This window comes from Polypterus senegalus, unplaced genomic scaffold (assembly GCF_016835505.1).
Source record: "Polypterus senegalus isolate Bchr_013 unplaced genomic scaffold, ASM1683550v1 scaffold_1936, whole genome shotgun sequence".
Classification (NCBI taxonomy): domain Eukaryota; kingdom Metazoa; phylum Chordata; class Cladistia; order Polypteriformes; family Polypteridae; genus Polypterus; species Polypterus senegalus.
In genome coordinates this window covers 305-10,000 of record NW_024381693.1, presented here as the reverse complement: position 1 = coordinate 10,000, position 9,696 = coordinate 305, and the positions used below count along the sequence as shown (strand labels likewise).

The window sequence follows — 9,696 nt, the reverse complement described above, 5'->3', positions numbered from 1 at the left end:
CCACAGCAGGTAGCCTAACAATCCCCAGTCCAAAAGTCCGGGATAAAATCGCATCCAAGAGCATGAGACGAGACAACCACGACACCACGGTTCCCCTGAAGGCAGCAGGGCAAGAATTAGCAATCAAAACACATAAATAAACGGAAAGGGTCCTGGAGAGGTAGGAAACAGCACACAAAACAGCAGCACACAATCAATTGTCAGAGATGCCAAGTTCATAAAACATATGATTTGATGAGATCGGCTAAAATACTTCCTTACACTCTGGTGCTCGCAGGAATTTCCATGCATATTTTGTTATATATATGTATATCCTTTTTTAAAATTCTCTACTTTTGGAGCCCAAAAGAAAGTGGCGCGATCGTCGGAAACGAGACTGAAGCACGTTTCAGATGAAACGGCATACGTTGCGTTGAATCTGATCCATTGAACCTGGACTGAAAGAGCCCGTGCCCTACAGCCCAGTGTTAACACGCGCTCCCTAAAGGGGGCCTAGGCTGACCGAGATGGCAACTTGAAGAGGACGCAATTATAACATAGGTGTGAGTTAAAGGACTTATTTCAGTATCACTCGGTTGAAAACACAAGCAGTGAAACATTTCTTAAACTGCCGTGACCCGGATTCGAACCGGGGTTGCTGCGGCCACAACGCAGAGTACTGACCACTATACGATCACGGCACGCAAAGCACAACTGACCAGAAAGCTTTTCTCCCATAGCCAGAATAACAGCGACTCCGATACTGGAGCACTCTTCGTTTCCTACTTACCCAGCTTGAAACGTGGACCGGAGAGGAAGGTGGATTGGAAAAGAGTGAAACTCTCACTCGGTCTGTCCCGACCAAAGCTAAGTCACGGGTTTCTGACTGATTTGGAGCTTGCCTCATAGCATACGTGAGAGGAATGAAGTCGTTGACTTGGGGTGTCTCCTGCCTGAATATTTCAAGCAGTGCCTGTTTTGGTAGGCTGGGCAATGGGTAGGCAAATTGGGGCATCTTCAGACACGTACTCGTGGCAGTCTTTAGCGTCTTTGCCTTGAGTTGAGATGACACACCATGCGATTCAGTGAGTAGCTACTTTATGATGGTTATCAAATGTTTCGATTGGATGCAAAGCTCTGGGATTATACGAAAGGGAAGAAAAGAAAAAAAACAGCAAGCCAGCCTCCTCTGGACTAATGGACTGAGGTTGAAAGTCACAGCATCAGCGTGATGACCTTCTTTTTCTGTATCCCATATGGTCTAGCGGTTAGGATTCCTGGTTTTCACCCAGGCGGCCGGTTCGACTCCGGTATGGGAAAGCTCTTTCGAGTTCACTTCCTAAACACAGGTGTACTCCTCGTCCTGCCCATGTTTTCTTCCAGGCTGTTTTGTCCATCAATGCGTACAGGTTGCTCCCACGTAATCAATGTCAAGAATCGCTCCAAAATAATGTTGCTTTGGGATCCTTTCAGTACCACAGCAGGTAGCCTAACAATCCCCAGTCCAAAAGTCCCGGGATAAAATCGCATCCAAGAGCATGAGACGAGACAACCACGACACCACGGTTCCCCTGAAGGCAGCAGGGCAAGAATTAGCAATCAAAACACATAAATAAACGGAAAGGGTCCTGGAGAGGTAGGAAACAGCACACAAAACAGCAGCACACAATCAATTGTCAGAGATGCCAAGTTCATAAAACATATGATTTGATGAGATCGGCTAAAATACTTCCTTACACTCTGGTGCTCGCAGGAATTTCCATGCATATTTTGTTATATATATGTATATCCTTTTTTAAAATTCTCTACTTTTGGAGCCCAAAAGAAAGTGGCGCGATCGTCGGAAACGAGACTGAAGCACGTTTCAGATGAAACGGCATACGTTGCGTTGAATCTGATCCATTGAACCTGGACTGAAAGAGCCCGTGCCCTACAGCCCAGTGTTAACACGCGCTCTCCCTAAAGGGGGCCTAGGCTGACCGAGATGGCAACTTGAAGAGGACGCAATTATAACATAGGTGTGAGTTAAAGGACTTATTTCAGTATCACTCGGTTGAAAACACAAGCAGTGAAACATTTCTTAAACTGCCGTGACCCGGATTCGAACCGGGTTGCTGCGGCCACAACGCAGAGTACTGACCACTATACGATCACGGCACGCAAAGCACAACTGACCAGAAAGCTTTTCTCCCATAGCCAGAATAACAGCGACTCCGATACTGGAGCACTCTTCGTTTCCTACTTACCCAGCTTGAAACGTGGACCGGAGAGGAAGGTGGATTGGAAAAGAGTGAAACTCTCACTCGGTCTGTCCCGACCAAAGCTAAGTCACGGGTTTCTGACTGATTTGGAGCTTGCCTCATAGCATACGTGAGAGGAATGAAGTCGTTGACTTGGGGTGTCTCCTGCCTGAATATTTCAAGCAGTGCCTGTTTTGGTAGGCTGGGCAATGGGTAGGCAAATTGGGGCATCTTCAGACACGTACTCGTGGCAGTCTTTAGCGTCCTTGCCTTGAGTTGAGATGACACACCATGCGATTCAGTGAGTAGCTACTTTATGATGGTTATCAAATGTTTCGATTGGATGCAAAGCTCTGGGATTATACGAAAGGGAAGAAAAGAAAAAAAACAGCAAGCCAGCCTCCTCTGGACTAATGGACTGAGGTTGAAAGTCACAGCATCAGCGTGATGACCTTCTTTTTCTGTATCCCATATGGTCTAGCGGTTAGGATTCCTGGTTTTCACCCAGGCGGCCCGGGTTCGACTCCCGGTATGGGAAAGCTCTTTCGAGTTCACTTCCTAAACACAGGTGTACTCCTCGTCCTGCCCATGTTTTCTTCCAGGCTGTTTTGTCCATCAATGCGTACAGGTTGCTCCCACGTAATCAATGTCAAGAATCGCTCCAAAATAATGTTGCTTTGGGATCCTTTCAGTACCACAGCAGGTAGCCTAACAATCCCCAGTCCAAAAGTCCGGGATAAAATCGCATCCAAGAGCATGAGACGAGACAACCACGACACCACGGTTCCCCTGAAGGCAGCAGGGCAAGAATTAGCAATCAAAACACATAAATAAACGGAAAGGGTCCTGGAGAGGTAGGAAACAGCACACAAAACAGCAGCACACAATCAATTGTCAGAGATGCCAAGTTCATAAAACATATGATTTGATGAGATCGGCTAAAATACTTCCTTACACTCTGGTGCTCGCAGGAATTTCCATGCATATTTTGTTATATATATGTATATCCTTTTTTAAAATTCTCTACTTTTGGAGCCCAAAAGAAAGTGGCGCGATCGTCGGAAACGAGACTGAAGCACGTTTCAGATGAAACGGCATACGTTGCGTTGAATCTGATCCATTGAACCTGGACTGAAAGAGCCCGTGCCCTACAGCCCAGTGTTAACACGCGCTCTCCCTAAAGGGGGCCTAGGCTGACCGAGATGGCAACTTGAAGAGGACGCAATTATAACATAGGTGTGAGTTAAAGGACTTATTTCAGTATCACTCGGTTGAAAACACAAGCAGTGAAACATTTCTTAAACTGCCGTGACCCGGATTCGAACCGGGGTTGCTGCGGCCACAACGCAGAGTACTGACCACTATACGATCACGGCACGCAAAGCACAACTGACCAGAAAGCTTTTCTCCCATAGCCAGAATAACAGCGACTCCGATACTGGAGCACTCTTCGTTTCCTACTTACCCAGCTTGAAACGTGGACCGGAGAGGAAGGTGGATTGGAAAAGAGTGAAACTCTCACTCGGTCTGTCCCGACCAAAGCTAAGTCACGGGTTTCTGACTGATTTGGAGCTTGCCTCATAGCATACGTGAGAGGAATGAAGTCGTTGACTTGGGGTGTCTCCTGCCTGAATATTTCAAGCAGTGCCTGTTTTGGTAGGCTGGGCAATGGGTAGGCAAATTGGGGCATCTTCAGACACGTACTCGTGGCAGTCTTTAGCGTCCTTGCCTTGAGTTGAGATGACACACCATGCGATTCAGTGAGTAGCTACTTTATGATGGTTATCAAATGTTTCGATTGGATGCAAAGCTCTGGGATTATACGAAAGGGAAGAAAAGAAAAAAAACAGCAAGCCAGCCTCCTCTGGACTAATGGACTGAGGTTGAAAGTCACAGCATCAGCGTGATGACCTTCTTTTTCTGTATCCCATATGGTCTAGCGGTTAGGATTCCTGGTTTTCACCCAGGCGGCCCGGGTTCGACTCCGGTATGGGAAAGCTCTTTCGAGTTCACTTCCTAAACACAGGTGTACTCCTCGTCCTGCCCATGTTTTCTTCCAGGCTGTTTTGTCCATCAATGCGTACAGGTTGCTCCCACGTAATCAATGTCAAGAATCGCTCCAAAATAATGTTGCTTTGGGATCCTTTCAGTACCACAGCAGGTAGCCTAACAATCCCCAGTCCAAAAGTCCGGGATAAAATCGCATCCAAGAGCATGAGACGAGACAACCACGACACCACGGTTCCCCTGAAGGCAGCAGGGCAAGAATTAGCAATCAAAACACATAAATAAACGGAAAGGGTCCTGGAGAGGTAGGAAACAGCACACAAAACAGCAGCACACAATCAATTGTCAGAGATGCCAAGTTCATAAAACATATGATTTGATGAGATCGGCTAAAATACTTCCTTACACTCTGGTGCTCGCAGGAATTTCCATGCATATTTTGTTATATATATGTATATCCTTTTTTAAAATTCTCTACTTTTGGAGCCCAAAAGAAAGTGGCGCGATCGTCGGAAACGAGACTGAAGCACGTTTCAGATGAAACGGCATACGTTGCGTTGAATCTGATCCATTGAACCTGGACTGAAAGAGCCCGTGCCCTACAGCCCAGTGTTAACACGCGCTCTCCCTAAAGGGGGCCTAGGCTGACCGAGATGGCAACTTGAAGAGGACGCAATTATAACATAGGTGTGAGTTAAAGGACTTATTTCAGTATCACTCGGTTGAAAACACAAGCAGTGAAACATTTCTTAAACTGCCGTGACCCGGATTCGAACCGGGGTTGCTGCGGCCACAACGCAGAGTACTGACCACTATACGATCACGGCACGCAAAGCACAACTGACCAGAAAGCTTTTCTCCCATAGCCAGAATAACAGCGACTCCGATACTGGAGCACTCTTCGTTTCCTACTTACCCAGCTTGAAACGTGGACCGGAGAGGAAGGTGGATTGGAAAAGAGTGAAACTCTCACTCGGTCTGTCCCGACCAAAGCTAAGTCACGGGTTTCTGACTGATTTGGAGCTTGCCTCATAGCATACGTGAGAGGAATGAAGTCGTTGACTTGGGGTGTCTCCTGCCTGAATATTTCAAGCAGTGCCTGTTTTGGTAGGCTGGGCAATGGGTAGGCAAATTGGGGCATCTTCAGACACGTACTCGTGGCAGTCTTTAGCGTCCTTGCCTTGAGTTGAGATGACACACCATGCGATTCAGTGAGTAGCTACTTTATGATGGTTATCAAATGTTTCGATTGGATGCAAAGCTCTGGGATTATACGAAAGGGAAGAAAAGAAAAAAAACAGCAAGCCAGCCTCCTCTGGACTAATGGACTGAGGTTGAAAGTCACAGCATCAGCGTGATGACCTTCTTTTTCTGTATCCCATATGGTCTAGCGGTTAGGATTCCTGGTTTTCGCCCCGGTTCGACTCCCGGTATGGGAAAGCTCTTTCGAGTTCACTTCCTAAACACAGGTGTACTCCTCGTCCTGCCCATGTTTTCTTCCAGGCTGTTTTGTCCATCAATGCGTACAGGTTGCTCCCACGTAATCAATGTCAAGAATCGCTCCAAAATAATGTTGCTTTGGGATCCTTTCAGTACCACAGCAGGTAGCCTAACAATCCCCAGTCCAAAAGTCCCGGGATAAAATCGCATCCAAGAGCATGAGACGAGACAACCACGACACCACGGTTCCCCTGAAGGCAGCAGGGCAAGAATTAGCAATCAAAACACATAAATAAACGGAAAGGGTCCTGGAGAGGTAGGAAACAGCACACAAAACAGCAGCACACAATCAATTGTCAGAGATGCCAAGTTCATAAAACATATGATTTGATGAGATCGGCTAAAATACTTCCTTACACTCTGGTGCTCGCAGGAATTTCCATGCATATTTTGTTATATATATGTATATCCTTTTTTAAAATTCTCTACTTTTGGAGCCCAAAAGAAAGTGGCGCGATCGTCGGAAACGAGACTGAAGCACGTTTCAGATGAAACGGCATACGTTGCGTTGAATCTGATCCATTGAACCTGGACTGAAAGAGCCCGTGCCCTACAGCCCAGTGTTAACACGCGCTCTCCCTAAAGGGGGCCTAGGCTGACCGAGATGGCAACTTGAAGAGGACGCAATTATAACATAGGTGTGAGTTAAAGGACTTATTTCAGTATCACTCGGTTGAAAACACAAGCAGTGAAACATTTCTTAAACTGCCGTGACCCGGATTCGAACCGGGGTTGCTGCGGCCACAACGCAGAGTACTGACCACTATACGATCACGGCACGCAAAGCACAACTGACCAGAAAGCTTTTCTCCCATAGCCAGAATAACAGCGACTCCGATACTGGAGCACTCTTCGTTTCCTACTTACCCAGCTTGAAACGTGGACCGGAGAGGAAGGTGGATTGGAAAAGAGTGAAACTCTCACTCGGTCTGTCCCGACCAAAGCTAAGTCACGGGTTTCTGACTGATTTGGAGCTTGCCTCATAGCATACGTGAGAGGAATGAAGTCGTTGACTTGGGGTGTCTCCTGCCTGAATATTTCAAGCAGTGCCTGTTTTGGTAGGCTGGGCAATGGGTAGGCAAATTGGGGCATCTTCAGACACGTACTCGTGGCAGTCTTTAGCGTCCTTGCCTTGAGTTGAGATGACACACCATGCGATTCAGTGAGTAGCTACTTTATGATGGTTATCAAATGTTTCGATTGGATGCAAAGCTCTGGGATTATACGAAAGGGAAGAAAAGAAAAAAAACAGCAAGCCAGCCTCCTCTGGACTAATGGACTGAGGTTGAAAGTCACAGCATCAGCGTGATGACCTTCTTTTTCTGTATCCCATATGGTCTAGCGGTTAGGATTCCTGGTTTTCACCCAGGCGGCCCGGTTCGACTCCCGGTATGGGAAAGCTCTTTCGAGTTCACTTCCTAAACACAGGTGTACTCCTCGTCCTGCCCATGTTTTCTTCCAGGCTGTTTTGTCCATCAATGCGTACAGGTTGCTCCCACGTAATCAATGTCAAGAATCGCTCCAAAATAATGTTGCTTTGGGATCCTTTCAGTACCACAGCAGGTAGCCTAACAATCCCCAGTCCAAAAGTCCGGGATAAAATCGCATCCAAGAGCATGAGACGAGACAACCACGACACCACGGTTCCCCTGAAGGCAGCAGGGCAAGAATTAGCAATCAAAACACATAAATAAACGGAAAGGGTCCTGGAGAGGTAGGAAACAGCACACAAAACAGCAGCACACAATCAATTGTCAGAGATGCCAAGTTCATAAAACATATGATTTGATGAGATCGGCTAAAATACTTCCTTACACTCTGGTGCTCGCAGGAATTTCCATGCATATTTTGTTATATATATGTATATCCTTTTTTAAAATTCTCTACTTTTGGAGCCCAAAAGAAAGTGGCGCGATCGTCGGAAACGAGACTGAAGCACGTTTCAGATGAAACGGCATACGTTGCGTTGAATCTGATCCATTGAACCTGGACTGAAAGAGCCCGTGCCCTACAGCCCAGTGTTAACACGCGCTCTCCCTAAAGGGGGCCTAGGCTGACCGAGATGGCAACTTGAAGAGGACGCAATTATAACATAGGTGTGAGTTAAAGGACTTATTTCAGTATCACTCGGTTGAAAACACAAGCAGTGAAACATTTCTTAAACTGCCGTGACCCGGATTCGAACCGGGGTTGCTGCGGCCACAACGCAGAGTACTGACCACTATACGATCACGGCACGCAAAGCACAACTGACCAGAAAGCTTTTCTCCCATAGCCAGAATAACAGCGACTCCGATACTGGAGCACTCTTCGTTTCCTACTTACCCAGCTTGAAACGTGGACCGGAGAGGAAGGTGGATTGGAAAAGAGTGAAACTCTCACTCGGTCTGTCCCGACCAAAGCTAAGTCACGGGTTTCTGACTGATTTGGAGCTTGCCTCATAGCATACGTGAGAGGAATGAAGTCGTTGACTTGGGGTGTCTCCTGCCTGAATATTTCAAGCAGTGCCTGTTTTGGTAGGCTGGGCAATGGGTAGGCAAATTGGGGCATCTTCAGACACGTACTCGTGGCAGTCTTTAGCGTCCTTGCCTTGAGTTGAGATGACACACCATGCGATTCAGTGAGTAGCTACTTTATGATGGTTATCAAATGTTTCGATTGGATGCAAAGCTCTGGGATTATACGAAAGGGAAGAAAAGAAAAAAAACAGCAAGCCAGCCTCCTCTGGACTAATGGACTGAGGTTGAAAGTCACAGCATCAGCGTGATGTCCTTCTTTTTCTGTATCCCATATGGTCTAGCGGTTAGGATTCCTGGTTTTCACCCAGGCGGCCCGGGTTCGACTCCGGTATGGGAAAGCTCTTTCGAGTTCACTTCCTAAACACAGGTGTACTCCTCGTCCTGCCCATGTTTTCTTCCAGGCTGTTTTGTCCATCAATGCGTACAGGTTGCTCCCACGTAATCAATGTCAAGAATCGCTCCAAAATAATGTTGCTTTGGGATCCTTTCAGTACCACAGCAGGTAGCCTAACAATCCCCAGTCCAAAAGTCCGGGATAAAATCGCATCCAAGAGCATGAGACGAGACAACCACGACACCACGGTTCCCCTGAAGGCAGCAGGGCAAGAATTAGCAATCAAAACACATAAATAAACGGAAAGGGTCCTGGAGAGGTAGGAAACAGCACACAAAACAGCAGCACACAATCAATTGTCAGAGATGCCAAGTTCATAAAACATATGATTTGATGAGATCGGCTAAAATACTTCCTTACACTCTGGTGCTCGCAGGAATTTCCATGCATATTTTGTTATATATATGTATATCCTTTTTTAAAATTCTCTACTTTTGGAGCCCAAAAGAAAGTGGCGCGATCGTCGGAAACGAGACTGAAGCACGTTTCAGATGAAACGGCATACGTTGCGTTGAATCTGATCCATTGAACCTGGACTGAAAGAGCCCGTGCCCTACAGCCCAGTGTTAACACGCGCTCCCTAAAGGGGGCCTAGGCTGACCGAGATGGCAACTTGAAGAGGACGCAATTATAACATAGGTGTGAGTTAAAGGACTTATTTCAGTATCACTCGGTTGAAAACACAAGCAGTGAAACATTTCTTAAACTGCCGTGACCCGGATTCGAACCGGGGTTGCTGCGGCCACAACGCAGAGTACTGACCACTATACGATCACGGCACGCAAAGCACAACTGACCAGAAAGCTTTTCTCCCATAGCCAGAATAACAGCGACTCCGATACTGGAGCACTCTTCGTTTCCTACTTACCCAGCTTGAAACGTGGACCGGAGAGGAAGGTGGATTGGAAAAGAGTGAAACTCTCACTCGGTCTGTCCCGACCAAAGCTAAGTCACGGGTTTCTGACTGATTTGGAGCTTGCCTCATAGCATACGTGAGAGGAATGAAGTCGTTGACTTGGGGTGTCTCCTGCCTGAATATTTCAAGCAGTGCCTGTTT

General features: G+C 46.9%; 8 non-coding genes across 8 annotated transcripts; 2 read left to right on the top strand and 6 right to left on the bottom strand.

Moving 5' to 3' along the window:
* Positions 1-608: 608 nt before the first annotated feature.
* On the bottom strand, positions 609-680 carry trnah-gug. Its single transcript has one exon. It is a non-coding gene; the product is annotated as a tRNA-His (tRNA).
* A 2,005-nt stretch (positions 681-2,685) lies between these two features.
* trnae-uuc lies at positions 2,686-2,757 on the top strand. Its single transcript has one exon. It is a non-coding gene; the product is annotated as a tRNA-Glu (tRNA).
* Positions 2,758-3,523: 766 nt separating this feature from the next.
* trnah-gug lies at positions 3,524-3,595 on the bottom strand. The gene has a single exon. It is a non-coding gene; the product is annotated as a tRNA-His (tRNA).
* A 1,386-nt stretch (positions 3,596-4,981) lies between these two features.
* Positions 4,982-5,053, bottom strand: trnah-gug. Its single transcript has one exon. It is a non-coding gene; the product is annotated as a tRNA-His (tRNA).
* Positions 5,054-6,432: 1,379 nt separating this feature from the next.
* On the bottom strand, positions 6,433-6,504 carry trnah-gug. The gene has a single exon. It is a non-coding gene; the product is annotated as a tRNA-His (tRNA).
* A 549-nt stretch (positions 6,505-7,053) lies between these two features.
* On the top strand, positions 7,054-7,124 carry trnae-uuc. Its single transcript has one exon. It is a non-coding gene; the product is annotated as a tRNA-Glu (tRNA).
* A 766-nt stretch (positions 7,125-7,890) lies between these two features.
* trnah-gug lies at positions 7,891-7,962 on the bottom strand. The gene has a single exon. It is a non-coding gene; the product is annotated as a tRNA-His (tRNA).
* Positions 7,963-9,346: 1,384 nt separating this feature from the next.
* trnah-gug lies at positions 9,347-9,418 on the bottom strand. Its single transcript has one exon. It is a non-coding gene; the product is annotated as a tRNA-His (tRNA).
* Between the last annotated feature and the right edge of the window lie 278 nt (positions 9,419-9,696).